Raw genomic sequence first — 21,454 nt, 5'->3', positions numbered from 1 at the left:
CACGAATTCGCATGGTGGGGGCAAAATGCGTTTTTCCAAAGTTATTCGTGATGTGGATGTAAGATTCAGTCCGTATGAGTTTGCTATTATGACAGACCTTCGATTCAATCATATAGTAGATATTGATATCTATATTCTATTGAAGGTCATAAATCAGATCCTTCAGACATATTATCACGGGTGTAAGTCAGTTACATATATTGATCTGAGTTATGTTTTCCAGTAGAGGCCATAGGGGGAGGATGACACTAATGCAGTAAAGTTAGCGCTATTGTTTTATCTTCACGTGGGGTTATTAGGGAGTGATTTGAGGAAAACAATTCACCATAAGATATTACAATTGGCTAATCATCTTGATGGGTTTAATGTATACCCATGGGAGTACGAGTGTGGCAGATGACATATCACTCCATATGTGATAATATCTCTCAAATTTCTATAGATTTTGGCCCGAAAAAGAAGAAGGAAAACCAACTTAAACAGTATGGTATCATGGGAATTCTACTAGCATTTCAAGTAATTGTGGCATTTATTACTTTAAAAAAATGTGTTTAAAATAGAATTGATTTAATACGATTGTAAATATATACAATAACCGATTTAAGTTGAAATAATGGTTTGGGATATATGAGACACTAGACTCGCTACATCGATAGGTAGATATCTTGTCGATTTTAGGAGCTGCTCGAATGTTGAGATGACACACAAAAGACATTTTGGGGTAAGATTTTATCTCAACTATCTTCACTGAAGATGCAATAAGTATTAATTTATTATTGATTAACATATGTATAAGGTATAATAACAAAGTGCACTAAACAAAAAAATTTGCAAGATGATGTTAATTTTCCACTAGAAAGGTACAGACTAGTACGATGATATAATCTAATACACAGGGACGTTGGATAGTCGATCTTATTTGTCCACATCACCCTTGGCATCGTTAGGAGATGCATCATCAAGTCCTCTTGACGTTAGTTCTCCGATTATTGCTTCTCTTCCTACCGAGGCTCTTGTTCAGCCTCCTCTCACCGAGCCTTGTCCGATCAACGACCCTGTTACGACCTCTTGTCGACGAGCACATATCATCAGAGCCCATGTCAGATGATCATCCTATTAATGGACCAAATTTCTCCATTCATTACTTTGATGTTATATTGGCTCGATGGAAAAATTTTATCTTAGATTGATTCACTAGTTTGAGAGGCTAGAATGGAGGATAGACTTAGTCTGATTGAGGATAGGATGACTCGTATAGAGGATAGGCTGAGTCGTATAGAAGATATAATGACTTGTACGAAGGAGACACAATCTTATCATTACACAGATATGTCCGACAGGTAAAAAAAGTTAATAATTTACTAGATATTTCATCTATTTATATATGCAATCATGTAAATCCTATAATAATTGTACATGTTGTTACAATCTTTTTCTGACGATGGTGATGGATTATCGAAAGGGGGTTCGACATTCCCGTCTCCACTTGTTATCTATATGAATGCTAAATGCTTTAAGTATATTAGAAATGATACTTTAGAAATATTTTTTGTCTTCTATTAACTCGTAAATGTTAAAATTATTACAACATCAGTTGTTTGATAAGGGACCATCCAAAGAAGATCTTATATTGACTTTTGATATGGGCGATGATATATCATTGCATGAGATTTTTCCCATGACACCTTCTATGATGGTTCAAGTAATTATAACGTCCTTTGTAAATGTTATATCCGAATTCAACAATCGTTGATTGATTACTTGTTAACGAGTTTCTGTCGATATTATCACAGTGCCCTGACATTTCTGAGGCTACACCGGTGGGGGATCTAGAGATGACATCAACTTTAAAAGTAAATGTACATATACCATTGACTGTACATCTATTAATCTCGATAAATGTAACTCTTTGATGAACCAATATAAATTGTTAATATTGTTACAAGATATCGACGATGATAGATCACCTCACACAATTTCCCCGTCGATACTTTTTGTGATGATTCCGGTAAGTATAATATTGATTATTAATATTATATCATATTTACACATTCGATTATCCATTTTCTCTAAACTCGTTACTGTCGACATTATAACAGCGGCTTGACGTTTCTAAGGCTACACCGATAGGGGATTAAGAGATGACATCAACTCCAAAAATAGATGTACGTATACTATCGACAGTACACATTCTAATATTGTGATATTGTGATTTTCTATTAACTCGTTGCTATCGATATTATGATAGTGTCTCGGTGTTGAGGAGGCCACATTGAGAAGGGATCCCATTATGACATCTATTTCGATATTAGGGTATGTACATTGTTAATTGTATACTTTATAATTTTTGTTAAACATTTTGATTTACTAATATGAAATGTTAATATTGTCATAGAATATTGTTGACGACGATGGATCACCCCATGAGGATGCTTCATTATCACCTTGGGCAGAGGTTGAGATAAACTATCGAAATAACCACTGTAAATTGTTACTTTTGTTAATATCAATTGTTATTTACCCTTGATCTGTTGTTACAATAGGATCTCCGTTTGGTCTATCTTAACACTCCAAGCAAGGGAAAACAGTGATCAATATTGCCTCTCAGGATGACGAAGTCACTGATGATGTGGTTGAGCTCTCTGCACAAGTGGACTTCATTCAGGTTAATATCAATTGTCATTTACCTTTGATCTGCTATTACAATAAGATCTTCGTTTGGTCTATGTAAACACTCAAAGCAAGGGAAAACAGGTGATCAATATTGCTTCTCAGGACGATGAAGTCACTGATGATGTAGTTAAGCTCTCTGCACAAGTGGACTTCATTCAGGTAATTAAGTTTTCAAGAAATTTAATAAGTATGATTGAAAAAATATATTATTTATTTACTGAATTTGTGTATTTACCTACAATAGGTCTCGAAAGATAATATAGTTGACCTAACTTCATTTGCAGATTCTCCAACTATGACTATAGTTTTACAGAAGGTATTAAAAAATTTATAAAAATCTCACGAGTTAATGTAATTTTAAATGATGTATTATTTGTTTGGCCAAAGGACTATTTCCCACCCAAGGTATACTGCATTCTCAAGTTTCCCCCTTTTAGCTATGAAAATACCAAATACCCACCCATGAGTAGTTAAATTTAACGGAACCCTAATGCCTTAAAATTTTATCTCTTTTCCCCCTAGGCCAAGTTTTGAAAAATAGCATTCTCCCCCTTAAGGTTTAGTTTTCAATCCCCGATGCCAAATTCGATGCCATCGCTGACAACGAAGCCTTCTCGACGCACCACCATGCTCCAACAACCTCTCTTCCCTCCTCTGGAACGTCAATCGACCCAGATCTAGCATCGTCTTCACCTAGAAATTTAAAGAGCTTTGTCAAGAGACGAAGCTCTTCGTCTTTCCAAACAAAGACAACGACCTCGTCTCCGTCTGAGAAGACGATCGTCTTCCTATACAGAGACGAGGTAGTGGTCTTTGTTTGGGAAGATGAAGAGCTTCGTCTCTCGAGGAAGCTCATCAACTTTTCAAGCGAAGAGAAGCCAAATCTAGGCTGATCGATGTTCCAGAGGAGAGAAGATAGGTCGTCGTAGCATGGTGGTGCATCGGGAAGGCTTTGTCGTCGGCGATGGCTTCAGATTTGGTGTCGGGGATTGAAAACTAAACCTTAGGGGGGGAATGCTATTTTTCAAAACTTGGCCTAGGGGGAAATGGTTAGTTTTTAGGGGTTAGAGGGGAAAAGAGGATTAAATTTTAATTTATTTTTAATATTACAGATAAAATAACGATTTCACCCTTGAATCCGTTTTTTTAACAACCCATGGGTAGGTAAATGGGTTTTTCAAAGTTAACGGGTGGCAATGTGCAGAAAAAGTATACCTTGGGTGGGAAATTGTCCTTTGGCCTATTTGTTTTGGTGCAGTATTTTCGCATAATTTATAGTAGAATTATCAAGAAGAGACCACTTATTCGTAGCCTATACACAAATCCCTTGAAACTATGGATTTAACAGTCGAGATTGATTGTACAGTTATCGAGCATTGAGCGTGAGAAAATTTTTAAGAAATGTTATACAGAGCCAAATCTTTTTTAGAAACGTCATGTATACGACATAGAAAAAAGGACCAAAATTGTCTTTTGAGGTACACTCATGGATACATCCAGATAGTTGTTTGACGAGGTGAGTTCACTTGAACAATTAATTTTGTTTTTAGCATAAAAGATCATTCAAGTGCGTCATAACGTTATATTTTCTGTTTTTTCAGTATGTAGATTCATTTTTGGAATTATTACGTCGACGACAGTATAATGATACTACGAATGTTCGTCAGAACTGGATGATGGTTCTAACTTGCTTTGTTGGATACATCCTTCATGAGTATGCTGCATGGATGAAAGATCATTATAACTACCAGTTTCCTTCGCTCTTCACACGATTGGTGGATGCGGATTATCCACCTAATTTACATTTGTAACCCTGAGATGTGATCAATAAGGTGAGTATTCAAACCTTAATTACTTTTTAAAGAATACTGAATTAAGGTCTAATATATGTATTTTATCAATGTGTGCAAGTTTATATCCTAATAAACTTTGATAATGCATACTGGGTAGTAGGGTTGTTAGATTTGAAGGAGTGGAAGATTACAATTTACGACTCCTTACAGAGTTTTACTACTGACCTAGAGTTATTTAGGCGAAAGATGTTAGGGTATACGTCAATGATACCATATTTGCTAGCTGCGACATCATTTGGGTCTCACAAAGGTCGAAGTCCACGGGACAATCCATTTGCATTGCATAAGGCGGTGGATATACACAGTAGGCACCCCTATCAGGTGATTGTGGTATGTTCATGTTACGATACATCGAGTGCTTGACATTTCGCCGATTGTTATCTTTTGAGAGGGAGGACTCATTACGCTTACGCACGCGTTTAGACATACAACTATTTTTCCAAGATATTGATTGACGATTATATTATACCTCATTTGTATATGTATATATGTTTATTCATTTATATGCGTTTGCCTTTTATATAATTACTATAAGCGACAAGTATAATGAATGAAAAAATATATATGAAATTAACATGGACATATATAGTAATTACTAGCCAAAATTTTATAGATACATTAACAAGTACAATCACAAATTTAAAAGATAATATATTACAATCAGAAATTGTATAGATGAAGTAACATTTAGGCCAAACGACTATTTCCCACCCAAGTTATGCTGAAATGTCAAAGTTCCCCCCATTAACTATGGAAATACCGTTTACCCACCCATGAGTAGTTAAAATTAACGATAGTAAAGGTAAAATCGTCATTTTATATTTAATATTAAAAATAAGGCCAAATGACTATTTCCCACCCAAGGTTTGATGTTTTCTCAAGTTTCCACCCTTTAATTATGAAAACATCAAACACTCACCCATGGCTGGTTAAATTTAACAAAACCCTAACGGTGATAAGGGTAAAAACGTTATTTTCTCTATAATATTAAAAATAAACTAAAATAGAATCTAATTTTGCCTCCTTAAACTTTAAAAACTAAAATTTTCCCCCAGCCTAAGTTTTAAAAAATCGCAGTTTCACCTTAGGGTTTTGTTTTGAAATCTCCGACAACATCTCTGGCTCCATTGCCGATGGCCTCTCTCTCCCGAAGCATTCTCTCCTGAAGCATCCTCTCCTGAAGCATCCTCTCCTTTCGGTAAACTCTTTCCTCACATTTGGACTCCTGATCGAAGTCGGAGAAGCCATGGAAGATGAAGAACTTCGTCTGGGAAGACAAAGTTCTTCGTCTTCTCAATCATCGTCGTCTGGGTTTGTCTTCCCAGACGAAGATGAGACAACTCGTCGTCCTTTGGGAAGACGAGTCGTCTTCATCTGGGAAGACGATCGTCTTCCCAGACGTCGAAAACAAGATCAATTGATCGATCTCGTCTTCGTCGTTTGGGAAGATGATTTCTCTTCCCAAACGACGTTTTTCGGTGTCAAATGAGTTTGGGTGGAGTTGAGGTAAGTCGTCGGTGGAAGAAAAACCGTCGAGAGGGAGAGACGGTCGGCGATGGCACCAGAGAAAGTGAACGGGTTTTGAAAATAAACCCTAGGGGGGAAATGCGATATTTTCAAACTTGGCTTAGGGAATAAAATGTTAGGTTTTAAAATTTTAGGGGGTAAAATGAGATTAAATTTTTAGGAGTTAGGGTTCCGTTAATTTTAACTGCTTATGGGTGGGTAAACGATATTTCCATAGTTAATGGAGGGAACTTTGACATTTCAACATAGGTTTGGTGGGAAATAGTCCTTTGGCCTAACATTTATATCAAAATATGTTACAATCACAAACATTTTAGTTAAAGTAACAAGTATAATAATAACATTTATATCAAAATTAACAAGTATAATTACAAGTGCAGTTATCTTCCATCTTTCTTTTTTCTTCTTGAACTTGATGGTATAGAACTAGGTATTGGAATAGGACTCTTGTAATTCTATCTCATATGTCCAGGTTTGTGATATCCGCTATAAATAAGTTGTTCAACAATCTCTCCTTGTGAAGGACGTCTGTTTTTATTTGTTGGACGACTTGCATGATGATGATGCACGAATAAAGGGTGGATAACACTTGCCTCTTCTAGATGGATCCATTCTGACTAATCTCCTAATGGATTGACAGCCTCCGCATAAACTGTATAATAAAAAGTGGTGTTGTAGTATGGATGTACCGATTAAATGCAGGTGGTAAGCTTCATATATCTAGGAACAACAATGACATGCATGCAAGGAATCTGTAATAATTGAAATTTTCTACAGGTACATGTTTGCTCCGTAAGGTCGATCAGGGCATAATATTGGCCATTACCAAGAACCTGATATCATTAAGATGTAATAGGATGCACCTCTAAGTTTGAAGATTTTTTTCACACGTTTGGCAATCTTTTCTTTAACCCAAGACATTACTGGGCTGGTGCAAGTATCTTCAAATCATATAAACACAAACAGATATGGTGAGTAATTAAGTATAAGTCTACATACACACATTTATAACATGTTATAATATTGAATATGTACTTGCGTGATTTCTTCTTTCATAAAACTATCGCTACAATATACCTCTGATAAACTCAATTAGCATAGTAATAGGTAAACCTCGAGCATGTCTGACTAGTGCATTAAACGATTCAGTGATATTGGTAGTCATTATATTGTACCTATGCCCAATAATCAAAACCCACTTCACACAAGTATATGGCTGCATCAGGGTGCATACGGGCCAATGACTTCATTACCTCTCGAAATTCATACTCTGCGTACGTCTTAGTTGTTTTCCAATACATCTATGTGACTTTTGCATTCTTTTTGTACTTGGATCGCATGTTACAATGAATGTGATGACAACAATAACCATGGTGCACACCAGGGAATACTTCAGCCATTACAGAAAATATACTCACATGTTGATCTTATATAATGACTAAATGAGTTACCTCACCAAAACAATCTCTTAGCTTTGTTAAAAACCAATGTCATATGTCATGGTCTTCCCTGGGACCGATGCCAAAAGCCAATGGGTATATCTGATTATAATCATCCACTACAATAGCGATAAATAGTTAACCTAGATATCTACTCTTTAAAAATGCAGCATCAATACAAATGACCGGTCAAATATGTTGTTAGAATACATGGATATTGTAACCCAATGTCATGTAAAAGTATTTAAATTGTTCCTACTTATCTGTTAGTGTATGTGTCACAGTTCCCAGATCACAACGTACTAAATTATAGCAATACTCTAACAGCAACATAAACGACTCTTCTGGTGTGCCCCTCAATGATTGAAGTGCATAATTTCTTGCCCACCATGTTTATGCGTATGATATATCAATCAGTGATATCCGCAATGATCTCCTTTGGTCGATAAACACAATCAACTAATATAAATTTGGTCCTCAAAATTTGTCCTAAAGCTCGGACGCCTACTTGCCTATGATGAGGTAATATATGGTCTCTAGAACATGTGTGATGGCTATCCAAACGACGTAATTTAAAACTATCACTTTCTCCCATCCTAACTGCTCGTGCACGTCACTTACATTTTTGTTAACACATTTAACCACCCATCTGTGCATGTCTGGCTTATCCACTGTAAACTGATATCCTCTCTAAAGAGCATCTTGACATATTGCATCAATGACATATTGTTTACTTGAAAATAATATACCAACTTTTGGAGAATCACTATCGTTTGACACTTTTTGGCTTCTAGATGTAGATGGTTGGTTAGGAAAAGGAGGTAACCAATGAAATGCATCAATACAAACATTCCCACCATCAGGATTTGTTTTTGGAAAACTACTTTAACCTCCGATATCTTTATTAACATGTGTCTTCTCTTCAACCTCTGATTCCTCGATTAGAATATCATGCACAACCTTTTCGTCAAATTCACTCCACTCTGGAAATTTTTCTTCGTTGCCATTAATAAATTCTTTCGCATGATATAATGCATCAACATCAACAACATTTATATACGTAAAATCTTCCTTTGAAAATTCTTGTTTTTGATTGATATTTTGAAAACCAATAGTTTGATTTTCTGGTAACTACTTGACTCACCACCTTATAATTCTTCATCTGTTTGTTGAGTCTTATACTTGTCATCATTAACTGTAGTTGTTACAAAAACTGAAACACATTCTTTGAAAAGGTTAGACAAACCATTAAGAACCTCAACATCTTCATCATTCAAAATTTCTACTAGAATGTCGTCATCAAGATATTTTGGTTTCATGTTTAACTGAATGTTAAATATCTTTTGATCTATAGTTATACTTGTCGTTCACAATTTGGATTAATTCTTTAAATGTCGTGTGTTCTAGAATTTTAATCAATTTCCTATTACCTCTAACATATTTTATAACATTGTCATCATTTTCTATCCATTTTCCCTTGTATCTAATTAAAGTATATTTAGCTATTTAGATTAATCCTACAATAAAATATATAATCAACATATATAATATGACTAAAAATACTATTTACAGATTTATATTACACAATTATATCTATTCTATAATTCAATTATATATTTTAATTAATGTGATACTAATTTATGAAAATATTACTTTACCACTATATTTAAAATGTTATTTTACCCCAAATATTATCTAACATATCTCTAACACGTTTCATTGTAAAATATCATTTTACCCTCTAATATTATCTAATCTAATCCTCTAACATCTTTTATTGTAAAATATTATTTCACCCTATACTATTATAATATTTACAATATAGCCCATGTAATTTTTATTATTTCACTTTTTACACACTACTATAATTTATTATATAAAATATCACATATAATTGCATTATTAATAAAAATAATAAATATTGAAGTAATAGTAGGTATAAATACCTTGATATCACGAACTTTCTCTTCTCGCTCGAAATCCTGAATACGAACTTCTTTTCTTTTTCCAGAAATCTTTTTCAGATATGTTAAAAAGGAAGGGTAGTTTTAATCAATTTTCTATTACCTCTAACATATTTTATAACATTGTTATCATTTTCTATCTATTTCCCCCCTATCTAATTGAAGCATATCTAGCCATTTAGATTAATCTTACAATAAAATATATAATCAATATAAATAATATGACTAAAAACACTATTTACATATTTTTATTACACAATATATACCTATTCCATAATTCAATTATATATTTTGACTATTAATATATTTTAATTAATGTGATACTAATTTGTGAAAATATCACTTTACCACTATATTTAAAATATTATTTTACCCCAAATATTATCTAAGATATCTCTAACACGTTTCATTATAAAATATCATTTTATCCTCTAATATTATCTAATTTAATCCGCTAACATCTTTTATTGTAAAATATCATTTCACCCTATACTATTATAATATTTACAACATAGCCTATGTAATTTTTATTATTTCACTTTTTACACACCACTATAATTTTTTATATAAAACATCATATATAATTGCATTATTAATAAAAATAATAACGATTGAAGTAATAGTAGGTATAAAAACCTTGATATCACGAACTTTTCTCTTCTCGCTGGAAATCTTGAATACAAACTTCTTTTCTTTTTCTAGAAATTTCTCTCAAATATGTTAAAAATGAATAAAGATATATGGTTTATATAGAAATAAAGAAGGGTAATTTTGGTATTATTTTGGGGCATTTTTGTTTAAATCCCTTAAAATAAGGGTATTTTGTTTAAACCCCAAAATTAGGGGTAATTTTGCTTATACCCATAAAAAAAGGGTAATTTAATTAAAAATGGTAGTTTTGGTATTTTATAGGATATTTGGGGCATTTTCATTTAAATCCTTTAATATATGGGTATTTCTGTTTAAACCGCAAAATTTGGCGTGAATTTTTTATTACCCCAAAATTTAAGTTACAATATTTAATAATATAATTGATCATTTTCATGATATATATGCATGGCATTACTGAATGAAAATGAGTGAATCTATGATTTGATTGTTGATTAAATAGTCTAGAACGGTATCAAAGCCATGTATAAGCACAAATCTAGGATTAATAATAATATTATAATTAGATAGAAAATAAGGTGATTTGGACGTCACTAGTGGACATTAGAACACTTTTATTTATTTTCTTATTATAATAGTATAAATAATGAACTAGATAGAAATAGATGTTTGAATAAATCTTGTTTTCATTTAGATTATTGAATTTAAAATAAACCTGAGATAGGTTTCTTGAATACTTTCGTAGATAAAATTGAAGACTTAAATTCTAAGTTGAATAATCTTGATAGGAAACTGAATTTATGATTTATCATATATTTTCAGTTAACCAAGAGCTAACTCAGATTAAAGAATCAATTGCAAAAGTTAGTTCTGATTTACAAAAGATTATCACTCTGGAACATGTTTTGATTATTCTTTTGAATAGGTAACAAAATTACAGAACTCTAGTTAGGAATTCTAGTTTTGAGGTAACTATCCTTAGGATAAGAAATTATCCTATGTCATTGACTCTGAGTGACATAGAATAAATATACCTTATTGAAGGATATACTGAAGAAGAGGTCAAGAGATGCATACTAAACCTCTGTAACGGAAATTCAAATATCCAAAAGAATTATTTGGAACGACTAAGGGTTAAAAGACTGTTAGACATAGTTTATCTAGCTTTAAGGCAAGGTGCCATATGAATTCTACAATTCACTAGCAAGATAACAACTATTGAAACAAAGGAATTATAATTTCAGAATAAATGGTTGGATAAAGTTGAAGTTGTAATCTGATATTGGTACGATGAATCACAAAACCTAGAGGAAACAATAAGTGCACCTAACCTATATCCATACAAAGGGTAGCATGGCAGATAAAGAAACCCTAAAGTAGTTTACTATCAACCTAAAAAGTAAATAGTCTAGTTTGCTGCTAGGATATGCAAACTTTGTCGCTCAGGAATCCTAAGGTGATTGGGAAAAAACTGAAAACTTGTATTTAAAGGCTATAAAAGAGGAATATTTTGTTTCGAAAAAAGAAAGGAAATGAAAGGTGGAATAAAGACTTTTGAAAATTACTCTTTTGGATATGTTGAGAAAATCAGCAAATATTATAAGGAGAAATTAAATAAACAAAGGAAGACTTTTGAAAAACAGAAATAAAAAAAATCTTTCTAAGTCTTAAAATGGAAGATTTAGAAAATCTAATCTCTAATCTCAGGGAATTTGAGATTAAAGATCATCCATTAGAAGGAGTGAAGAATCCTTTACACGTTTTTGAGGGATTTCTTAGAGAAATTTCTAAGCTTGAATATATACCCATGACTTATCCTACAAAGATAAAGTTGGAATTCATGCCGAGAACTACACCACAAATGGTGGAAATTCCCTTTGGCGAAAGTTTTCTAAACATAGATTATGTAACATATAAAATGCGATTGAAGTTTGGGAAACTGTTAACTAGGTTAATATGCAAAACAAAGCCTTTGACCTAGGACAAACTTATCATTTCTTATGGTCTACACTGTAAGGAGCTGTAGGAAACTTTTAGGTAAGCTTAAAAGCTAGTACCAAAATTTTAGATACAGTAAGAGACTCAAAAAGTCGTGAAGGAATTTTCGCCTTTTTTAAGAATATGCTCTTAAGAGAATTTACTGAAATAACTACAACTAGTAGGAATCTTGTAAAGGTAGCAGCGTTAGAAGCTTTAGAAGTTTCAGCTAAGCTTTGACTTTGCGATGTGTTCTAATTTGAAAAATTCATTAGTGAATATAAACAATATTTTTTCCAGTTACCTGGAGACACACAAGAAGTTATGAAAAACACCTTCTTCACAAAGTTGCCCAACATATGGGATAAGGGTGCAAACGAGGCTTACAAGCTACTCTTGGAAAAGAATCAAATCATTGATTCTTTAAAAGGAAGGATAAAAGTTGTAAGACAACTCGTGAGAACCATGTGTCTAAATAATGCTAAGTTTGATAAGGAAGCCAAGAAACTTAATTTTGATGATACCTTTTGTTACATTTTTGAAGGTATCCCAAAAGAATATGGTTGTAACAAGCTGATTAAAACTCGAAATAGGAATACTCATAGGAGATGAGGTAGCTTCCACAAGTGAGGTAGATTCAAATCTACGTGCTTTCATAATATGAGGAAAAAACATGTTTATAATAAATCAAAACTTCTAAATCATAGAAGGTTTATTAGAAAAATAAGGAAAACTTCGCTAACAGCGAAAGAATAAGGAGCTAAAAAGTATTGTATCACTTGGCCCTAGGGTAAAAACACAAAAGATTGTAATTATTGTTGGATTTGTGATAACAAAGATCATTTGCAGACAAATGCCCAAATAAGGCTAAAAAGAATACTAGTGTAAAATTACTAAATGTTGATTTAGGAACTAGGACTTTTGAATACGAGCCTATATTTAGGTACGAGGTACACTTGGGTGATGAATTAGTGTACAAACTGAATTCAGAATACTCTAAGGATTCAAAGGAAAACTCATCTAGTAACTCTGACCAAAAGTACTTGTTTGAACTAGATGAGGATTTATTCAACGATGATGAGAAACTCATATTGCTAGATAGTGAGGTTACTCCTAACTTGGTAATTAATTCTTCTATGAGTTATGAGAATACAATAATAAACCCAAACGAATAGGCTATTCTAAAGCTTACACCTTCACAAGTCTTTGGAAGAACATCACGATGGATGTTTAAGGTTCATGGACTACAAAATGTACATGAAAAACCTATAAGAGTAGCTCTTACTCAATCCAATGGAGGAGAGATCATTCTTTCGAATGATGAATGGCTACTCAAGGTTCGTGAACTTATTAAACGGGCAAAGAACAAGTATCACTATATACAATTAGGAGCTATACAAGTTCTTATACAAGGAATATTTCGTGGAGGAATGAATGTTTCTATTTTTATGGTATTATCTGCCCAAGATATATGGTTAGCCTTAAGGATCCAAATCTTAAAAGGATAATGGTTCTTCGAATTTACACTTTTGGATTGGAAGATCTTCTACAACCTAGTAATGGAATAACTATTCAATAAATGATAATATACCGATTAGTCAATTCAGTTAATCCTATTTTAATGCAATCCCAATCGAGTACTAAAGTGCATCTCCCAGGATCAAACTCTATTATTCTAATAAATTTGCCAATTGTTAATCCTTGACAAATAACTTGGCCAAAACATTGGGTTTTAATTTTCACTCTGCAGCCTAGCGTGATGGGTATGGAAATAAACCCATATGGAATTAAAAGAGAGAAAATTGGCGATTAGGTTGATATAACCCTTCCTACTCATAGAATTTCAATTTCAAAAAGAAGGATAAGGGAAGATATCGGACCTAATGAACCAAGGATCAATATATTGGGAAAAGAAACTAATGATTTAGATACTGAAAGTCTTTCGAGGAACTCTTCTAAGAGGATAATTGGCTATAAATCTGTATAAATCTCAATATATGAAGATGAAACTTCATTTACACGAATAATAATGAATTACAAAATTTATTGTCATGCTTTAGTATAGGGAATAACAAATGTGTCACCATGAAACTGCATTTCTCAGAATATGAATCATATACATTAGATCTTCTAGTAAATACAAGAACAACCAAATGCATAGCTAGAAAGTACTTTTTCCACAAGAACTATGGAAACAACTCGATTAGCCTATCATGAATAATGTTGCAGATAGAGGACAAAGTATGATTATGGAATATGTCCAAGACATGCCCATACTTTAAAAAAAAAAAAAGAAATTTACTCTAAGAAAAGTATTAGACTACTTAGAGGTTGATTTCATCTTTAGGAACTCATTTTTGTGAGGACAGGCAGAGGTGAAACCTTTTATCCAAGATAATGATCATATTATTTTTTAGGGACACACATTCTCAATCCTAGTAAGACCAAAAGTCTCTAAAGTAAAAAAATGACTTTAGACCCCAAAAATTATGACTAGAAATAGAATACATTATATTTTCTTTGAAACCTAGGGAAAATTGATGGATACAAAGTTGTGAACTAGGAAAAAAAGATGAAATGACCTATAACTTGGTTTTTCAAAAGTTTTTGTGTATTCATCATAAAAACTAGATTGCACAGGGTAGATTACAGAAGAAAACATTTCTGTAGCATACCCTGAGAACATGGATAAGATAATACCTAGGGAAAAACTTTTGATGCAAGAAAGTCATGATGACTCTTTAATTCTTGAAGAGATCAAAAAATTTAAAAAATGAACTTTCTCCATGTTTTGATGAATTACCATTAAAACTATGTAATGCATTTAAGTGATTTCTTAGTGTTTTACTCCAGAAGTCTTGATGAATTACCGTTTTTAACGAAGTCATGATAGTTAAGTCAAATACTCCGGAAGATAACATGAGATATATAATGCATTTAAATGATTCCTTGGTGTTTTATTTTGGTGGAGATTAAAATTATGTAACTCAATCCTTAATTCCACATAAGTTTAATAAATTTGTGGTTACCTAATTTGGCATTTCTTTTTATGTATTGCATGCTTGTGCATTTTGGAGCAAAAAAATTTTCTTTATCTATTCTTAACAAGTTATTGTTATTTTCCCTATCTACCTCCACCACAGTTGAAAAATGCATTCAATAGAATAACTGCTCTTAAGAGTCCTTTGATCTCTCACATTGGCCAACCAAGTATCTGTGCTTCACTTCCAAGGTCTCTTAAAGTATGTTTCCTTGTGAAGCATAACACTTTTCCTTTTATCGGTTAGAAAAGGTTATTTCTACTTCTTCTGAAAATTGCTCATTGCTAGTTTCTAGTTGTTAGTGTTGAATTGTGTGTATCATATTTAGGTTTATGTTGGCCATTTTAGGAATTGCTTGAGATTCCTATACTTCAAGTCAAACACAAACAAGCCAGGGGTAAATTGGAGATATAAACAACTTGGAGGAGATAGTGACGTACAAATCTATAAAAAAATCATTTTGTGCAAGTTGACATCCTAGTGAAACGTTTTGATGATTATAACATTATGTTTCAAAATGGATAGATGTTGACACTCAAGATGCCTCTGGCTCCAGCTTGTCAAGTGTTGTAGTTAAAATGACATGTTTTGAGTTAAAACTCAAAATGCACTATTTCACTTTTCTCAACAAACAAAAGGATTACTTTACCCTTTTGTTATCTGTACTTTTCATTTTGTGTGTTAGGGCTCTATCTCACTTCACTCTACAACATTGACCTTCATCTTCCAGAAAGCTACAGCTTGGATCAAGTTATCGAATGATTAAGATGAGTTCTTTGTTCAGTTTAGTTTGTTATTGATGAACAATGAAGATTGTTTGAGTTAGTTATCTTTCAATTACTATATACTTTGTATGTACTCTGTAAAGTTAGTTATGATAAGATTCTTTGAGGAATTTTTAGTATTTTCTCTTTATTTCTTTTGCTTTTCTTAGCAAAGTTTAAAACTTTCATGGTATCAAAGTTGTAGACCAATGTCTAATGGCCAAACTTTTTGCTAATGCTTCTTTTGATATCTCAAGACTTCTTGACAGATCTGTGTCTATGGAATCTAATGAGCAACTAAGCTGATTTGGTGAACCATTAAGTTAGTCAAGTTCTTTCCCTATGTCACCATTTCAGGCTGTGACACCAAAATTGACTGATGAAAATTATTGTTACTTGCATACTCAAGCCTTGCTAGTAGTCGAAACACATGGTCTAGAGGAACATCTAACAGATTTATCTCCCTATCCTAAACATTTTCTTTTAGTCAAGCCTGATAATGGTACTGGTGAAGTAAACATAGCAAATAACATGTTTTCAGTTTGGAAAAGACTTGATAAATTGCTTATGAGTTAGTTGATTTCATCAATTTATGGTGATCTATTTAGTGTAGCGTCAAGGGGTAGTTCAATAACTAAAATGTGGGAGTCCTTGGAAACTTACTTCATTTTTTAGTCCAAAGTTAGGATTGCCAACCTTAGGAACACCTTAACAACCTTTAGGAGGGGGAATTTGACAGTGCAAGAATACATGTGCAAAATGAAAGATGTTTTGATACTTTAATATCCAATGGTCAGTCCCTTACTGAAGAAAAACTGGTCAATTTCATTCTAGATGCGGTAGGTGTTGAATTTGAACCTATGGTAGTTTATATAATAAGGAGAATGAAATCCTCAATAGAGAAACCTAGTCTAGCAAAAGTGAAGTCAATTTTACAAAAATATGATCAAAAACTGAGTAAAACTTCAATTTTTTCTCTTAATTTTAATGGGATGAATGCTAATCTAGTTAAACAGACTAATAGTCTTAACCTTTAGCATGAGAGATCCAATGATTTGAGTGGAAACAACAATGCATTTTATGCTAAAGTCAATCATGAGCCAATTGTTAGAAATAAAAGTGCAGGATAGAAATTTCAAAATGAATTTAGAGGAAACTCTAAGGTTGGGGTAGAAACAAGTTCCCAAATAGGTCAAAAATGGTGTGCTAACTTTGTGGTAGATATGGCCATGTTGTAATGCAATGGTATCATAGATTTAACATTATTACACTAGTCTTACTTAGAATATGACCTTTGCTACATATGCATCATCTTCACCAACCTATACACCATCACTACTTATTTTCACATTATCATCAAATCTAAATTCTTACACAATTTGGCCTCAAACACAATAAACAAACATTCCATACTACACATTTACAATGTCACCTCAATATATCTATTTACAGTAACCCTTACATCAATCTTATCATTAGTCATATCACCCATCATAGTAGCCTTACTACACTCCTAATACAACCTGGCACACTCCTCAATTATTTGCACCTATTCCTTCACCTGATTATCAGCCTAACTCTACTCTTGTTAACCTGAAAGGTGTTTAGTCTATATAAAAGGCTTGTCCTAAGATAATGAAGGATTTTAGTTGGTAGATAGACTAGGGTGTAGCTAACCATGTCACAGATCAGGCAAATTAACTTATTGAAAAAAAGGATTATACAATAAGCCAACAACTACAAGTAAGTAATGGTGAGTGTTTCAGAATTTTCCATTCTGGTTTTTTTGCTTTACTTTCTCTTAATTCTAATAGATGTCTGCATCTTAAAAATATTTTTTGTATCCCTAAAATTACCAAAAATTTACTTAGTGTTTCCAATTTTACCAAAGATAATATTGTCATAGTAGAATTTATGAGTGATTGTTGCTTTATCAAAGACAAGGATACAAGGATTGTGCTTCTTCAAAAGACTCTTTAAGATGGCCTGTACCAACTTCTATCACCCTTTGACTACCTAAAATTGCCTAAGAAATCTGAAAGTTTAATATGTCAAAACTATCAAACCAAAATGTCATATACTGCAAATGATTTGCTTTAGAATTCTGATTCCAATTCCAGTAAAATGTCATATGTAATTTTTTTGTTATATCCTGATTGTAATGCTTTTTACATAAATAAAGTTGATAATTTTATTTGACATAAATGTTGGGGTCATCTTTGTGACACTACTTTGAAACATATATTCCAAAAAATGCATCTAACTACTAGTTTTATAATAGTGCCCTTTTGCAAAGATTGTGAATATGAAAAACACTATCAAAATCATTTTCCTGCTTCTAGTTCTAGAGCTACTCAACCCTTAGAATTAATTCATAGTGATGTTTGGGGTTCTGCCCCTATAGTGTCCAAATCTGATTTTAGTTATTATGTTCACTTTTTGGATGATTTTACAAGGTTTACATAGATATTTCCCCTTAGAACTAAGTTTGAATTATTGTCTTTGTTTCAAAATTTTCATAGATTTCTTGAAAAAAAATTTGATAAGAAAGTCAAAATCTTGCAAACTAATTAGGGGGAGAGTATAGGTCGTTAACCTTCTATTTAGACACTTGTGGAATCATTTTTAGACACTCATGCCAATATACATACCAACAAAATGGAAAGGCAGATAGGAAACATAGATATATTGTAGAACTTGGCCTTGTTCTTCTATCCTAAACTAGTATGCCTGTCAACTATTGGTGGGAGACCTTTCAAACCTTTGTATCTCTTAAATAAACTGTCATCACCTGATTACCAATTACTAAAAGTATTTGGATGTGCTTTCTATCCACATCTTAGGCATACAACAAATACAAGCTTGATTTTCACACTCAAAAGTGTGTTTTCCTAGGGTATAGTCTTATGCATAAGAGTTACAAATGTTTAAGTAAAACTGACAGTATGTACGTATCTACTTCTATGACTTTTGATGAAGTTGATTTTCCTTTCCCTTCAAATTCTAATTTTTCTTCAAATATTCTAAATATTAAGCCAAATTCAGAATGTTAAATCCCAAATTGAATGTCTATATTCCATCAATAACATTTCCCGTAGCTTTATCTACCCCAAGAGTCTCTCCAACCAGTCCTGTTGAAAATGTCCACAAAGACTTCCCTCTGAACATCTATAGGACATTCACCCTAGCTCACCAAAATTCACCTCACAACCATTAGCTACCACTTCCATAAATTGTCTCATAGATTAGCCTCAACATTATCCAATTTATACAACTTCTCCATCACTAGATAATACTATAGATCAAGTACCAAGTACATATCAAAACTCACCACAAAACCTATCTAGCTCATATTGTCTATTATGTGATTTATTTGATATTTATATTACTGAACTTGAAAAATGTTTTCTCTAATAAGACTACAATAGTTAGTGATAAGCCTCAACCCTGTAATCCTATGGTCACTAGAATTAAGTTAGGGCATCTATCTCCTTTTAGGAAATTTTCTCTCTCATAGCCTCTATGCCTAAAGAACCTAATAATGTGACAACAACCCTAGTTGATCCCATGTGGTTTAAGGCAATGAAAGAAAAGTTTTAAGTTTTGTTGAAGAACAACACTTCGGAATTAGTTCCCCCTAACAAAATGAGCATGTAATGGGTCACAAATGGGTTTATAAGATCAATTTAAATGTAGATAGCACTATCCAAAGACTTAAAGCAAGGCTAGTTGCTAAGAGGTTCAAACAAACCCCATGAGTGGTTTACCTAGAGACCTTTAATTCAGTTGTAAAATCAATCACAATTAAAGTAATACTCACTTTGGCAGTAACGTTTTAATGACTTGTCCATCAAACTAACATAAACAATGTCTTCTTAAATGGAGATTTGTTAGAAGAAGTATACATGTAATGACCATAAGGCTTTGTTCATCCTTATAGACCCTAGTTTGTGTGTAAACTTAGGAAAGCTCTTTATGGCCTCAAACTGGCTCTTAGAGCATGGCTTGAGAGGTTGAAAACTACTTTGTTAGCAAAGGGATTTGTGACAGTGATATTTGATTCCAATTTATTTATTTTGGAAGGAACTGAAGTAAAGGTCTATTATCTTATCTTATGGACGATATATTGCTAATTGGACCTGATTCAACATATTTACTCATTGATTCAAGATCTTAATTCTAAATTTTCATTGAAAGACTTAGGTGAACTTAGTTTCTTCTTAGGCATTAAGGCACATAGGAATCAGTGTGGTTTACTACTAACTCAGACTAAATATGCTGCTGAATTGCTTCAGAAAACTCAGATACAGGATTCCAAGCCATGTAAGACTCTTATAGCTGCTAATACTAAGTTGTTTATGGGGGACAATGAGAATTACTAAAACCCAACGCATTATAGAAGCACTATTAGAGCCCTACAATATCTCACCATGACAAGGCCTAGCATTTCTTTTGTAGCAAACAAACTTAGCTAATTCCTGAAAAAGCCATAGAGCTCTAGTGCTAGACTTGTAAACGATTATTGAGGTATATTAAAGGCACTTAATCTTATGTGTTACTCATTTGACTCGTAAAGCTTTTGTCCATAAAAGCATTCATTGATGTAGATTGGGCTAGAAGCATAAGAGACAGAAGATCAACAAGTGGGTTAGCATTGTATTTTGGTCTTAATTTGGTGTAGTGGGGTTCGAAGAAACAGAAGGTGGTTGCACTTTCCTCAATAAAGGCAAAATATAGGGTTATTAATCAAGGTTCTATTAAGATTGTTTGGTGAAAAATCTTCTTTTAGAGATAAAAACATAGTTTTTCAATTCCTGTTGTGTGGTGTGATAACTTGAGTGCTGGTTGTTTGGCTTCTAACGTTGTTCTTCATAACAAAACCAAGCACATTGAGAATGATATTCATTTTGTAAGAGAGCAAATTACAACCAAAAAACTAAAAGTGCAATATGTGCCTATTCAACATCAAACAACAAACATTTTTACTAGGTCCCTTTTTGTAACTAAATTTGAAGAGTCGAGCAGGAAGTTATGTGTGTTAAGCTAGGCAAATCGGAAAAAGTTTGAGAGATAGAAAGATATAGAAGTAACAAGTGTAGTTGTGTCAATGAATAGAGATTCTGGTAAAATTAGTTTTGATATTGGTTCAAAATAGGAAATGGTCAAGAAACCTCAAACCCTATTTTGTATTGCATAGACTGATGATGTGGAAGTTCTAGAAATTGAGTTTGTGTGTATTAATACTGCTCTGAAGTAGGCCTGGATATGATTCGAGCCGGCTCGATTTAATTTAGCTCAAATTCATTTGATTAAAATTCCAACCGAACTCAAGCCAAAAGATTTGGCTAATTTTTTTAATTAGAGCTGAACTTAAGCTAAAGGGTGTTCGGTTCGGTTTAGCTCGATTGAATAATGTCCTAGTGTAGTTTCTTGTGCAGATACTCTTGCTCTAGTTGCAAGGGACTCAATTGTTACCATAATAAGAACTCCATCAAATTATCTTCAAACCTGTTTTTTATATTTTCATATTCTCTAGAATTCATTTCTATTTTACCATCCTCTAAATAAGGAGGTCATTTTTGGAATGCTCCAACTAGATGTAGAGAT

General features: G+C 32.9%; 2 long non-coding RNA genes across 2 annotated transcripts; both read left to right on the top strand.

The window, feature by feature from the left end:
* Positions 1 to 1,691: 1,691 nt before the first annotated feature.
* Positions 1,692 to 3,057, top strand: LOC123201298. The gene is made up of 6 exons (XR_006498800.1): positions 1,692 to 2,008; positions 2,100 to 2,165; positions 2,249 to 2,313; positions 2,396 to 2,455; positions 2,544 to 2,665; positions 2,755 to 3,057. It is a non-coding gene; the product is annotated as an uncharacterized LOC123201298 (long non-coding RNA).
* Positions 3,058 to 3,845: 788 nt separating this feature from the next.
* LOC123201254 lies at positions 3,846 to 4,987 on the top strand. Its single transcript, XR_006498792.1, has 3 exons — positions 3,846 to 4,189; positions 4,275 to 4,505; positions 4,627 to 4,987. It is a non-coding gene; the product is annotated as an uncharacterized LOC123201254 (long non-coding RNA).
* The last annotated feature ends 16,467 nt before the right edge of the window (positions 4,988 to 21,454 follow it).

Source organism: Mangifera indica, chromosome 18, assembly GCF_011075055.1.
Source record: "Mangifera indica cultivar Alphonso chromosome 18, CATAS_Mindica_2.1, whole genome shotgun sequence".
Taxonomy (NCBI): Eukaryota; Viridiplantae; Streptophyta; class Magnoliopsida; order Sapindales; family Anacardiaceae; genus Mangifera; species Mangifera indica.
Note: the sequence above shows the minus strand (reverse complement) of the source record. Positions and strands in the feature narration are given on the sequence as shown.